Here is a 14744-nt window from a genome sequence, read left to right as displayed (position 1 = left end):
CAGTGCTAGTGAAAGTGCTAATATATATTGTGTAGCTTTATTTATATAGTGTAGCTGTAATGCACTAGTAGAGGATATGACAGTGACAATGTGCTCAGTGCTAGTGAAAGTGCTAATATATATTGTGTAGCTTTATGTATATAGTGTAGCTGTAATGCACTAGTAGAGGATATGACAGTGACAATGTGCTCAGTGCTAGTGAAAGTGCTAATATATATTGTGTAGCTTTATGTATATAGTGTAGTAATGCACTAGTAGAGGATATGACAGTGACAATGTGCTCAGTGCTAGTGAAAGTGCTAATATATATTGTGTAGCTTTATGTATATAGCGTAGCTGTAATATACTAGTAGAGGATATGACAGTGACAATGTGCTCAGTGCTAGTGAAAGTGCTAATATATATTGTGTAGCTTTATGTATATAGTGTAGCTGTAATGCACTAGTAGAGGATATGACAGTGACAATGTGCTCAGTGCTAGTGAAAGCGCTAATATATATTGTGTAGCTTTATGTATATAGTGTAGCTGTAATGCACTAGTAGAGGGTATGACAGTGACAATGTGCTCAGTGCTAGTGAAAGTGCTAATATATATTATGTAGCTTTATGTATATAGTGTAGCTGTAATGCACTAGTAGAGGATATGACAGTGACAATGTGCTCAGTGCTAGTGAAAGTGCTAATATATATTGTGTAGCTTTATGTATATAGTGTAGCTGTAATGCACTAGTAGAGGATATGACAGTGACAATGTGCTCAGTGCTAGTGAAAGTGCTAATATATATAGTGTAGCTTTATGTATATAGTGTAGCTGTAATGCACTAGTAGAGGATATGACAGTGACAATGTGCTCAGTGCTAGTGAAAGTGCTAATATATATTGTGTAGCTTTATGTATATAGTGTAGCTGTAATGCACTAGTAGAGGATATGACAGTGACAATGTGCTCAGTGCTAGTGAAAGTGCTAATATATATTGTGTAGCTTTATGTATATAGTGTAGCTGTAATGCACTAGTAGAGGATATGACAGTGACAATGTGCTCAGTGCTAGTGAAAGTGCTAATATATATTGTGTAGCTTTATGTATATAGTGTAGCTGTAATGCACTAGTAGAGGATATGACAGTGACAATGTGCTCAGTGCTAGTGAAAGTGCTAATATATATTGTGTAGCTTTATGTATATAGTGTAGCTGTAATGCACTAGTAGAGGATATGACAGTGACAATGGGCTCAGTGCTAGTGAAAGTGCTAATATATATTGTGTAGCTTTATGTATATAGTGCAGCTGTAATGCACTAGTAGAGGATATGACAGTGACAATGGGCTCAGTGCTAGTGAAAGTGCTAATATATATAGTGTAGCTTTATGTGTATAGTGTAGCTGTAATGCACTAGTAGAGGATATGACAGTGACAATGGGCTCAGCTACTAATTCTATACATTTACAACATTTAAACATGTTAAAAGCATCCGAATATATTTGAAATGTTTGCATTTTTTCTTTTGTCTGATTGGCTGTTGCTTAACATGTGACTTCTCTGCGTGTATTCTGGGAGATGTAGTTCAGTATTGAACTGCTTTATGTTCCCCTCCCATTTACTTCCTGTGCAGCAGTTACTGGGTGAGTGAGTCAGGCTGTGTGTATTGTGTGATAAAACGTTTTAGTCACTTTCTGATCTTCTTAAAACGTTTATAATTTTTATAAATGTTGTTCTTTTATTGTATGTTATTTACCTGCTTGTGCCAGGCAATGGGATACTAAGTGCTGTTCAACTCTTTGTGTTAGTAAATAGTTAATACACAGTGTGTAGCTCTCTGTGCCAGTGAAGGGTTAATATACACTTTGCTGCTCTCTGTGCCAGTGAAGGGTTAATATACACTGTGGTGCTCTCTGTGCCAGTGAAGGGTGAATACACACTGTGCTGCTCTCTATGCCAGTGAAGGGGTTAATACACACTGCTGCTCTCTGTGCTATTGAAGGGTTAATACACACTGTGCTATGCTCCGTGCTAGTGAAGGGGTTAATACACACTGTGCTATGCTCTGTGCTAGTGAAGGGTTAATACACACTGTGCTATGCTCTGTGCTAGTGAAGGGGTTAATACACACGGTGCTGCTCTCTGTGCTAGTGAAGGGTTATTACACACTGTGCTGCTCTGTGTGCTAGTGAAGGGTTAATACACACTGTGCTGCTCTCTGTGCTAGTGAAGGGTTAATACACACTGTGCTGCTTTATGTGCTAGTTAAGGGTTAATACACACTGTGCTGCTCTCTGTGCTAGTGAAGGCTTAATACACACTGTGCTGCTCTCTGTGGTAGTGAAGGGTTAATACACACTGTGCTGCTCTCTGTGCTAGTGAAGGGTTAATACACACTGTGCTGATCTCTGTGCTAGTGAAGGGTTAATACACACTGTGCTGCTCTCTGTGCTAGTGAAGGTTTAATACACACTGTGCAGCTCTCTGTGCTAGTGAAGGGTTAATACACACTGTGCAGCTCTCTGTGCTAGTGAAGGGTTAATACACACTGTGCTGCTCTCTGTGCTAGTGAAGGGTTAATACACACTGTGCTGCTCTCTGTGCTAGTGAAGGGTTAATACACACTGTGCAACTCTCTAGTGATGTCCGGTTCATGAACGAATCGTTCATTTGAACCGGATCTTTTCACTGAACTGTATGAATCAGTTCACCAGACTGAACTGATTCGTTTGAAACAGTTCAGTTCCTGAGTCATCAGCAGCACTCTGGTAATATGATCCTAGAGTGAGTTCTGCTCTGCTAACTCCTCCTTTAATGAATCACACAGCAGAATCTCACTCTAGGATCATATTACCAGTGTTGTTAGTGACTCAAGAAGTGAACTGTTTCAAACGAATCAGTGTACTGTTAACTAACTCCTTTGCAATGAATCAGTTAACAGTACATGATTCGGTACACTGATACAAATGCACTTTCTTTTATTCCAACTGAACTGATCAACGTATGCTGCTGTACATACTATTGCTTTTTACCCTCCCTCTCCCTTCCCAGTTTATAACATAACAGTGTGGGGCTGTTTAAACAATAATTAAAATATAATAGAATGGTTTTACCCTCCCTCTCCCCAGTGCTTGCTATTTATAACAGTGCCTGAAGCACTTAGTCTGAAGTTTATTTTTGTTTTTTAAACCATACAGCGTGGGGCTGTGTAAAAAATAATAAACATATAAAAGACTGGTAATGTTACCGGCCTGCCTGAATAACATTACCAGTCTTTTATATGTTTATTATTGTTTACACAGCCCCACACTATATGGTTTAAAAACAAAATTAAACTTCAGACTAAGTGCTTCAATGCTCCGTGTTCAGTGCAGTCCAGGACTCAGGAGGAGTCAGATTGTTACACAGTGACTCAGGAGTCAAGCATTTAAACGATTCAGGAAGAATCGGATTTGCGAGTCAGCAGGCAGAGCATCAGTAAGACACGAATCTGCAGCTCTGTGTCACATGTCCAGTAGGTGAACTGATGAATCGGTTCATGAACCGGTTCACTTTAACGAACCGTCCGAAATGAACCGATTCATCTAAATGAATCGAACTTCACATCTCTACAACTCTCATGATGCTGAAGTTAGCTACTTATTCGGCCAGCTTCTTATTCGAATGCTGAAGTTAGCTACTTATTCGGCCAGCTTCTTATTCGGCCAGCTTCTTATTCGAAGATTCAAGTTAGCTTACTATTCACCCAGTATCCTATTCTGTTAGCTTCTTATTAATGAAATAAATTATTTATTAAACAACAATTAGCAAAGTTAATATGATATTAATCATTAAATTTGGCACCAAAGGTGGCACCATAATTTTCATTAATTTCAATAGGGAAATTCTGAATAAGATACCAAGCTTTTAATCTAGGCTCACTCACATTTTACTTGTTTTATGCTAATTGGACATCCCTCTATATAAAAAAATTAAATGTAACCTGAGCCAAATGATATTGATCATATAATATTGCATCAAAGCTGGCACCCTAGCATCCATGTATTTCAATGGGAAATTGTGAATAAGTAACCAAGCATTTGCTCTATTAAAACCATCTTGGCTCACTTACATTTGGCTTGTTTTATACTAATTGTGCATCCCTCTATTTAAAAAGAATCAATCTAGCCTGAGCCAAATAATATTGATCACGTAATAAGGCACCAAACCTGGTACCCTCATTTCAATGGGAGATTTTGAATAAGTAACTAAGCTTTTAATCTATGAAAACCATCTTGGCTCACTCACATTTTACTTGTTTTATACTAATTGGGCTTCCCTCTATATAAAAAAAATCAATCTAGCCTGAGCCAAATGATATTGATCATGTAATATGGCACCAAACCTTGTACCCTTATTCCAATGCATTTCAAAGGGCAATTCTGAATAAGTAACTAAGCTTTTAATCTATGAAAAACATCTTGGCTCACTCAGGTTTGGCTTGTTTTATACTAATTGTTAGGGATGCACCGAAATGAAAATTCTAGACCGAAACCGAAACCGAAAATTCAGGATGCCCTTGGCCGAAAACCGAAACCGAAACCGAAAATGACTTTTTCCCCCAAATGATTTTAAAAGTTTTTTTTTCTATAATTTTATTATTAATATAAGACATTTTATTATATATATATATATATATATATATATATAATTATATAATATATATATACACACACACACACATATGTAGGTAGGTGAGCAGTAATATATATATATATATATATATATATATATATATATATATATATATAAGCAATTATGTAGGTAGGTGAGCAGTATAAATATATATATTAGCATATGTAGGTAGGTGAGCAGTATATATATATATATATATATATATATATATATATTAGCATATGTAGGTAGGTGAGCAGTAATTACATATATAAGCATATATAGGTAGGTGAGCAGTATATATATATATATATATAAGCATATGTAGGTAGGTGAGCAGTATATATATATATAAGCATATGTAGGTAGGTGAGCAGTATATATATATATATATAAGCATATGTAGGTAGGTGAGCAGTATATATATAAGCATATGTAGGTAGGTGAGCAGTATATATATATATATATATATATATATATATATATATATATATATATATATACACACATAATAATAATCTGCATTGAGGTACACAGCAGGCATCTTGGGGTTAAGCATGGTACTGAGACACAGAGGAATGCAAGAGATCGTATTACCAGTGCTTGTGGATTGTAGCCCCAACAATTACAGTTCTCCTGTCAGTATGCAAACGGCCCCTACATATTGCATATAATTAATTCTTATCTGGACTGTCTCCCTGTCTAGCGGTGACACATTTCTAAAAGCAGCTCCTTGTGCAGGACTCAGGAGGAGGAGGTAACGGCTGCTTGTATTGAAACCACGCTGCAGCCCGCTCTGTCTGTTTACACAGTAAACTTGCCGTGTCAGATGAAATTTATGACACTTGCCTGCAGAGCCATATAGTTACTTGTAACGGATCCTCCTGTCAGTGAGTGTGTGAAAGGCTAACATGTATTTTTACCCTTATCTGGCTCCCTGTCTAACCGTGACTTTATTTGAAAAAGCAACTCATCGTGCAGGACTCAATGAGCTGCTTTTTCAAATAAAGTCACAGTTAGACAGGGAGCCAGATAAGGGTAAATATACGTGTTAGCCTTTCACACACTCACTGACAGGAGGATCCGTTATAAGTATAACTATATGGCTCTGCAGGCAAGTGTCATAAAATTCACTTGACACAGCAAGTTCCCTCTCTCACTCTGCCGCTCTGCTTCAAGTTGTAAGTGAACACAGCCTACAGTGCCGCACCCCCTCTACCCGCGAGGCATTCTGGGGCATGTAGTTAAAGTTGAATATGGCCTAGAAATTACCCAGCCACACGGGGCTAAATTTAGATGCGTCTTCTAACTACTTGTTGCGGTCCGTGAGGCACGGGGGGAGGACACTTAGAGGGATACAAATCTGGCTGCCAGGGGTTGATTTTGTGGTGCATAGGGGTCAATTTAATTTCAAATAGAACATGCAATTTTCGGCCGGTTTTCCCCTCTTTCGGCCGAAATGGGAAAGGCCCATTTTCGGCCGAAATTTTCGGTGGCCGAAATTTCGGTGCATCCCTATTATCTAGCCAATAAAATTAGAGATAGGATCAAAGATATTTCCATTCCCTTCTTACGCATAAATGCATGTGAATCTACATCCCACCCAAAAGTAATTGTAGACACTTTTGCCAACTATTATAGTTCTTTATACGATGGCAAGAAAGTTTCCAAATCGGAACAAACTTCCTGTCTCCTGAATAGATTTCTGGAGGAAGCTACTCTGCCCCAAATTGACCAACAAATTTGGCCAACTCTTAACTCAGACATCAGTGCAAGTGAGGTACAGAGAGTTATCCCAAGAATCTGAAACCTGGTAAAGCAGCGGGCCCAGATGGCTTTTCAGGCGAGTACTATAAACTATTTAAATCCTTTCTCATACTCACACCTAGTCAAATTTAGCAATCATATACTTCAAGGACATACTATTCCCTCAGAACTTTTAGATGCCAAAATTATAGTCCCACCCTAAGTCCGGGTAAGGACAGGTCCCTCTGTCATAATTATAGGACCAATTTCCCCATTAACCAAGATTTAAAATTTTTACCAAAATTCTGGCCAACCGATTAAACACTTGCTCCCACAAAACTATTCACCCAGACCAGGTTGGCTTCATTAAAAATTAGGGAAGCTCCAGATAATATTCAAGAAGGATGATATCATTAATAGATTATTTGCATATTCTAAAACGCCTTCTCTTGTTGTAATATCCCTGGACGCAGAGAAGGCGTTTGACAGGGTCGACTGGGAGTACATGCAAGCTGTACTACATACCATAGGCTTTAGGGGGTTCTTTTTATAACAGCGATCCAGAGTATATATTCATCATCCTCGGCATGCGTTAAGGCAATGGGACACCAATCTGACAGATTTGCGGTCTTAAATTTGACGAGACAGGGTTGTCCTTTATCCCCTCTCCTTTTTGCTGTTTGCATAGAGCCCCTGGCGCAACACATTAGGAACTTCCCCAGACATTACGGGTATTAAAATAGGACAATCAGTTTACAAACTCACTCTTTTTGCAGACCAACGTTTTGCTCTCCCTAACCAAACCCTTCTTATATCTCTGCCAAATTTATACAACACCCTTAGGAACTTCTCCCACTATATCTGGTTACAAAGTGAACCTTGAAAAATGTGAAGCCATGCCTCTTGCTATTCCAGACCACACAAAAAAAATGATAGAAATAAACTTTGAGTTTAATTGGGTAAAACATCATCTCAAATATCTAGGGATCAACGCTTACAAAACACTCATCGGAACTTTGATAACAAATACCAAAATATCACAAAAAGAGAATAAATGAAATAAATGTGATAAGATAAGATAAAATAAGCCCAAAAAGTTTAATTTATATATGTGGTGCACTCATATATGTTAAACCAAAAATTAATTGATAAATTAAAGTTCATATAAGGATATGTATACTCTTCCTGGCACTCTTCAATCTTCTGTGGTCTCTCTTGATCCACATAAAAAAGAAGAAATATGCCACATAGCGTAATTCTGTAATTTTGTTGCAATATAAAACTTGTGTCCTGTACGAATGGTTACGTCACATTGCGGTGGAGCTATAACCAAGCTCAGTAGAAGCGCACACCCACTTTTATACTGTTGTGTAAAACAGATTGTACGGTTGTTCAGATAAATGAATTTATTAAACATAATATATAAAATATATAAAATAGCGTCACCAGACCTGCCTAACAACCCACCTTTTTGTAATAAGATACGGCAATACAGTGTAGTAATTGCTCAAATATGAGCTTAACAGAATACTAGAAACCGTGGGTAAGGAGTGTAGAAACTGAACACACACAACCTCCCCAGAAAGTCCAGTAACTGTTGCTCTCTTATTGGTGTGCAGGTACTTAGGAAGGCGCCAGGGAACGATAAATCCAACGTACGTTTCGCATTAAGCTTTATCAAGGATGGTGTGCGCATGTCCAAAACCTTAATTTAAGTCATTCAAAATCTTTATCCAAAACCTAATTTAAGTCATTCAAAATCTTTACCAAAACCTTAATTAACATTTGCAAATTATGTGTAGATGAATTTTTGTAAGATGACTATAAATGGGATAGATCTCATTTGTACAATGCATAAGATTCCGTTTTTTGACAACAATGAGAACATTACGGATACTAAATATATTTTAGGATGTATACCTTTAAGATGTATATTTCCCTTTATGTTCCGTATTTACACACTAATTATAAGTATTTTCTATTTATATGGTACTTTATATACAGGTAAAATCAAATAAGTTCGTCTAATTAATTTTAATATTTCCTTGTCTAATGTTTCTATCCTTAACAATGCTTATGCATATATTGATGAATGCCTTTACTGTGAATATTTCTACTTGGAGTTTTATGATGACCATAAATCGAAATGTTTGCCCATTTTAAAGATGGAGGACATTGTACCGGATATCCGGTTTAAAGATTTTGAATGACTTAAATTAAGGTTTTGGACATGCGCACACCATCCTTGATAAAGCTTAATGCGAAACGTACGTTGGATTTATCGTTCCCTGGCGCCTTCCTATGTACCTGCACACCAATAAGAAGAGCAACAGTTACTGGACTTTCTGGGGAGGTTGTGTGGTTCAGTTTCTACACTCCTTACCACGGTTTCTAGTATTCTGTTAAGCTCAATATTGAGCAATTACTACACTGTATTGCCTATACTTATTACAAAAGGTGTTGTTAGCAGGTCTGGTGACGCTATTTTATATATTATGTTTTAATAAATTCATTTATCTGACAACCGGTACAAGAATCTGTTTTACCCAACAGTATAAAAGTGGGTGTGCGCTTCTACCTGAGCTTGGTTATAGCTCCCACCGCATGTGAGTAACCATTCGTACAGACACAAGTTTTATATTGCAACAAAATTACAGAATTACGCTATGTGGCATATTTCTTCTTTTTTTATGAGGATCAAGAGAGACCACACAGAAGATTGAAGAGTGCCAGGAAGAGTATACATATCCTTATATGAACTTTAATTTATCAATTAATTTTTGGTTTAACATATATGAGTGGCACCACATATATAAATTAACACTTTTTGGGCTTATTTTATTCTTATCTTATCACATTTATTTCATTCACTCATCGGGAACTTTACCAAACCAACTATCCTCCAATTTATAAAGTAATCAAACAGGACCTCACTAAATGGAGCAAACCGAGATTTTCTTGGTTTGGACGTCTATCTGCGATCAAAATGTCTGTGTTACCAAAGATTTTATATTTATTTCGGACCCTACCGATAGGCATCCCGAATTGTGATCTAGACAATCTCCAAGCTTGCATTAACAATTTTATAAGAGGGACTAAAAAAGCTAGAATTCCAAAACCAATATTTACGAGACATAGGCAACTGGGAGGCCTGGGCGCACCAAATCTCAGACACTACTTCCAAGCCGCTAGGTTAGCCCAAACTACTCTCCTTAACAAAACGGAAGATGAGATAAGATGGGACCACGTAGGAGTCAGACATAAATAAACTATATCCTCAAGAGCTGGCTCTGTGGGACCCCCACATAGAGCTCAAACCCAAAAACTTAATAAATTCCCAATTACAGATTACATGCTCAAAGCTTGGTCCCACTCTTGTTTCGTCCTCTCAAAATTCTCCCTAACAGATCCTCAAGACCCCCCTAAAAAGTAATCATACCTTCAGAACAGATCCCAGCTATACAGAAGTGGGAAAACAGAGGTCTTAATAGGATCGCAGACTTAGTAGACAAAGGCAAATTAATGACATACACACAACACTTCATGATAAACTGTCTCCTTCCAAATTACATTGGTTTCTATATCTTCAGATATCCTCCATCATACATAAATACCTACCTTCATTGACTGTCACAAATTCACCTCCCTTACAAATAATTTGTAGCTCCTCATCCCAGACCTAGAAAAACTATTTCACAAATGTATACCAACTAATTCAATTCTTCCACACAAATCACTAAACAAGCCTTCAGCTCAAATGGGAGGCCGACTCAATACAGAAATTGATATTTCCGACTGAATAACTTAATATATAATGCGAGTAAAGCCTGTTGAGTGCTGACATGCAGGAAAATTGCCTTAAAACAATTTTCAGATGGTATCTCACTCCAATTATCACCTCTCATTCCATTAAACGGGGGTCCAAGTTCTGTTACAGGGGTTCTGAAGTCGAAGGTACATACAAACACATGTGGTGGGACTGCTCTTACTCTAAAATAATCTGGAATAAATTATCACTCCTTTTAAGTAGGATACTAGATAGCCCCATTCAGTTGTCAATGAACCAAGCCCTATTGAATGTACGCTTAAGGCAGTTTAATAAAGACAATCAATTTATCAAAATTTTATGTACAGCTACACGTATATGTATAGCCCGTCACTGGAAGGAGGGGGCTCCCCCCTGGGATGAAATTTTACATAAAATTAGGCAATATACAATATGTCCGCACAGGCAGCAATATTACAAGACACTCAGGAAGCTTTTCACAAAGTCTGGTTTTATTGGATCACACATGACTCCATATAATACTGTTTGAATTGTCAATATACCAATACAGCAGAGATCTTATATGCCTTTATACATCCGTTGGTTAATCACTAATATTATCCTTATTGATGAAAATTCCACTGGGTGTGTCATGGTCGGAAGGCACTATTTTCTTACTCTCTCTTCTCTTCCCCCTTTGATTTTCCCAACTTTTCTCTGTACTCCCCTTTGTATTCAAGATCTTCATAATTTTTTTGGTTAAGATGGGAATGAGGGGGTGTCCTTACCCCACTCAGGTCCCCCAGACAAACTGACAGACAAGATGCATGATAGCTGTTGTTTAAGAGTAATCAACCAAGTAATTCCATCTATATAGCGAAACAATGGTAAATGTTTTAAATGCTTTTAGGAAATCTTAGTTACTGTCTACTAATATTGGTCTCATTGATCTATCTGTCATTAAGTGGCTATGTCTTCTGTGAAGGTCTTGTTTATTCTTTTGTATTGTTTAAAGATCAACAAAAAATTATTTCAAATAAAAGAATTAGCCAGCTTAAGAGCCTTAATTCTATCTGAAATCTTCCTCTAAAGGAGTCTCAGTCTTAAGAGACTCTTCTAAGACGTCAAACAGAAGCCGCCGCAGTTGTAACTGGCACAATGCAAGCCGTCGGTTGTAAAAGAAAACCCTGATGATATAAATAATTTATTTAGAAGACCCTCCAACTTTTTATCCATAGGGTCTTTGAAGCATAACTGTCCTCAATAGGAATAGTAGTACGCTTAGCCAGGGTAGATATAGCTCCCTCCCACCTTAGGGGACCTGTTTGCCAAGAGTTCCGGACAGTGTCAGCTATGGGATACACTTTTCTTAACATTAGGAGGTGAGAACGGGATACCCGGTCTTTTCCATTCCAGCGTAATAATTTCCGAGATTCTCTTAGGAACCGGAAAACATCAGAGTAAGCAGGCACCTCTAAATATTTGTCCCATCTTACACAATTTCTCTGGTGGAACCACAATAGAGTCACAGTCGCCTAAAACCTCCTGAAAGTAACAGGCGGAGGTGTTCAAGCTTAAATCTGAAGGACATTACGTCGAGTCCGTCTGAGGTAACACACTTCCCGAGTCGGAAAGTTGCCCCTCAGACAGAAGTTCCCTGATCCCCAATTCAGATCCCTGTGAGGGTACATCGGAAATAGCCATCAAAGCATCAGAAGTCGCAAGAATCAGAGTGGCCTCTGTCCTGCTGAGTTTGCCCTGCAACACTGGCAACTTAGATAAAACCTCTGTAAGGGGTAGATGACATAAATGCAGCCATATCCTGCAGAGTAAATGAAGTGGACGCGGTTGAAGAACACGGCGTCGCTTGGGTGGGCGTTAAAGGTTGTGGAGAAAGTAGCGGCATACCCTGATTCTCATCATTCTGAGAAGCATCCTTACACATATTGGCATTAAAGAAATCTGTTCTTTACATTGTAAGGCCCTTTCAGTAACTGAGGGGACAAAAAGTAAGAGGGGGTTCCACATTGGCATCTAAACATATAGCACATGTACTTTCCTGAAGTTCAGACATGTTAAACAGACTAGCAATAGCAATAATAGTCGTTCTTTACTTGATATATTGAACTCTGAAGTCAAATCATATACTCAAAAATTTTGAACTAAAAAGTGTACTGCGCCTTTAAACTAATAAAAGCACAACAATTTTTCTGTGTATCAGCAAAACATGATTTGCAGCATAAAAAATGCCCTTATGTGCCCAAATAACACTTAACAATATTTGCACCGCTTGTTTGGTTACGTTATATATCAATTTCTTATCACACTCCAGGCCCTGCACCTCGCCAACAGCTCTGCTGTGGCAACTACCTGCCCCCAGATCACATCGATTCTGCTTAAGTAGCGCTCCCTAAGTCTCTCTGTACCCCTTCGTGTACAAAAAAAAAAAACTTAGGCCCCACCGGAGCCCAGGGCCTTGCTGCCGATCCGGATGAATACTGCGCGGCTGAGCGCGCGAAATTAGGGCCCCGTCCACCGTGGGCGTAACTCTAGCCGTACTGAGACCCGCATGGGAAGTAAAACAAGATGTCGGTTTCCCAACTTAAAACGTTAAAAAGCCATGTGCCCCCTCTATACATACACTTCAATAATAAAGCGCAACATCGTTGAAAACTGCATTCTCTCAGGCCAGTTATAGTGACATAATAACGAAGCCCTTAGGCAGCAAACCGCATCTCCCAGCGTCAGCCCACACAGAATATACATAAGTGAAACACCAAACACACTGATAAGTAATCAAGATAAAAGGGAATTCCAGGTACACCCATTTCCATCATATAGTACCTACTGATTACCCCTCCCAGATAGGGAATTATGTCAGCCTGTTCTGATGTATCAAGTCTCCCCAGAAACAAATGACTGAACATACCTCAATGCTGCTTGTAGCATGACACTCTCCACACTGAGATATTTCTTTACACTACCTTCAACTGCTCTGTGGAAACCAGCAGGATCTTAGATAATGTTTGCTAAGATCATCAACATCAGGGCAGAAAAAATAAGATGTCTCCACTCCTCTTAGGAATTAAGTGACTGACAATTTCTCCTGAGAAAAACAGTACTCACTTGCACCATTTTAAACTAAAAAAAAACTTCTTGATTGAGAATCTAAACTAACACCTCACTTTACCTCTTCCCTATCAATAACACAGGCAAAGAGAATAACTGGAAGTGGAAGGGAAGAGCTATATATACAGCTCTGCTGTGGTGCTCTTTGCCACTTCCCTGCTGACAGGAGGCGTAATCCCAAAAGTAAGGAGGAAATCCGTGGGACTCGTCACTATCTTGTAAAAGAAAAAATTCTTAGTTGCATTCTTTGCTTTTGGTCAAACATCACATAAATATAAAGGTAAAAATTTAGTAATAACAATATGTGCATTGCTCACAAGAACATCTTACATTCAGGAGTCAGCCTTTTTCTGGTCTGCAAAAGTATAAGGAGTGAGAATGAAAAATCCCTGAGAGTTAGTCATCAATCAATGCAGTGCAGCGCTGCCTCCCCGTATTTAACCGTTCTTTTCAAACAGCGATTTCGCTTTGCGGAGTTAAGGAAAACATTGCTGTTTCAGAGAACAGCTGATGTGGAGCAACGCTCCATATCGAAAGCAACAACAGTCCCGCATGTGTCCTTTTGTTTCTGCAGACATGCTGCATATTCTAAGATCTCAGATTTACAGCATGCTCTGCTTTGGAGTTGTATACAGTATTTAGTGATGTCACAGAAAAATGCTATTAGGGGGGAAACAAAATACAATTATTCTACAATATACATAATGAAGATTTTCACTCAGCAAATGAATATTACCCTTCAAGACAGAGTCAATTGTCCAAGTTCTGAACGTAAACAAAAATTTAGAATACGAGTTACATGTTTGTTCAAACTAGGGCTGGGCGATATGAGAAAAAATGAAAATCTCAATTCTAGGACCTAAAATATCGCATTTGCGATTTTAATCCCAATTTTTTTAAGTAACTTTACTATCTGTGTTACACACAGCTCTCTGAAACCTTACAGTTGTATTAGTTACAGCTAATTTGTGATTAGAGGTTACTTAGAGTTTTTCTTACACAGCGCGTTACCTGCTGTCCCCCCTGGCTGCCTGCGCTCCCACAAGAGGCCCTAGCAAAGTACCATATACAGCCTACTACATTATGAAGAAGCAGTTGCTTATACACTAACCCCTCACATCGTCCCTGTACAAACGTACCACAAATGCAGACCGATAAGTAAACACTCATCTTCCAGTGGGGAGAGTAGCGAGGGTGTGGCATGCTGGGTTGAGCAGGGAGCTCGGAGCCGTGGATGAAGTCACAGCCCGAGGAGGAGGCATAGCAGGACTGGGGGGGGAAATCACTGCTTCCGCTGGCTGCCTATGCGCTCTCCAGTCTTAATTCCTCTTCTCTCATGCTGCTGCAGCATGCTGCTAAAGCCAAGCCCAACATCTTACACTGCGTGTTTCCCTGCCCTGATAATGCAGTGAGCTTAGTAACCAGCTCCTGCGCGGGAAAGATCCCAGTGCAGTAACTCAGGGCTCCATATT

The 14744-nt window shown here is 38.7% G+C and overlaps 1 protein-coding gene across 1 annotated transcript in view; it reads left to right on the top strand.

The window, feature by feature from the left end:
* LOC128659808 (oocyte zinc finger protein XlCOF6-like) overlaps nt 1-14744 on the top strand; it is a 308281-nt gene that overhangs the window by 205556 nt on the left and 87981 nt on the right. The gene's annotated exons all lie outside the window — the stretch shown is intronic.

Source organism: Bombina bombina, chromosome 5 (assembly GCF_027579735.1).
Source record: "Bombina bombina isolate aBomBom1 chromosome 5, aBomBom1.pri, whole genome shotgun sequence".
Classification (NCBI taxonomy): Eukaryota; Metazoa; Chordata; class Amphibia; order Anura; family Bombinatoridae; genus Bombina; species Bombina bombina.
The sequence above is the reverse complement of the archived record's forward strand: the minus strand, read 5'-3'. Positions and strand labels throughout refer to the sequence as shown.